At 37.7% G+C, this 608-nt stretch overlaps 1 long non-coding RNA gene across 1 annotated transcript; it reads left to right on the top strand.

The window, feature by feature from the left end:
- The first annotated feature begins 34 nt into the window (after positions 1-34).
- Positions 35-608, top strand: LOC107735075 (uncharacterized). Its single transcript, XR_001639281.1, has 3 exons — positions 35-275; positions 357-414; positions 543-608. It is a non-coding gene; the product is annotated as an uncharacterized LOC107735075 (long non-coding RNA).

Genomic DNA, 608 nt, shown 5'->3' with positions numbered 1-608 from the left:
TCAGTGTCACATGATCCTTCAGAAATCATTATAATATGCTGATCTATTGCTCAAGAAACATTTCTTAATATGATCAATGTTGAAAACAGTACTGTATTTGTACAGCAATAGAAACTTCAATTTTAAGAGGCTTTACAATATGTCAATATTAATTTCTGTAGGAGAGTACATTCCCTTAGACATGAGCGATCTTCCCTGGTTCTGGCTAGCCTATTTGGGCAATCCAAGTGATTCTGGACGAATTCACAGTAATGTTAGACAGCGCTGGTTGAACGGTAAGTCCTGCTTTATGTCCTGGTTTATGTGTTAATTGTAAATAAATAAAGCCTTTCATAAGTTGTCCTCTTTCTGATCAGGTGAATCTGCTGTTGTTGAAGCTATGAAATCATTTGCTGAACTCACAGACCAAGCCCGGTTGGTTTATCTTTGAGTATTTGTCCTTCAATTATTGTAGTGTTTCACTTTTCATGCAGTTGTAGCTTTACTGTTCATTCAGGATAACAAGCGGCCAATGAAAAAGTTGATTTTCTTACTCTATACAGGGCTGCCTTTCAGTGTAAAGACTGGCCCAGACTTGCACAGCTCATGGATGAAAACTTTGAGCTACG

This window comes from Sinocyclocheilus rhinocerous, unplaced genomic scaffold (assembly GCF_001515625.1).
Source record: "Sinocyclocheilus rhinocerous isolate Xijiao unplaced genomic scaffold, SAMN03320098_v1.1 C35741065, whole genome shotgun sequence".
In the NCBI taxonomy this organism is placed as follows: Eukaryota; Metazoa; Chordata; class Actinopteri; order Cypriniformes; family Cyprinidae; genus Sinocyclocheilus; species Sinocyclocheilus rhinocerous.
This window is presented reverse-complemented; position numbering and strand designations above follow the sequence as displayed.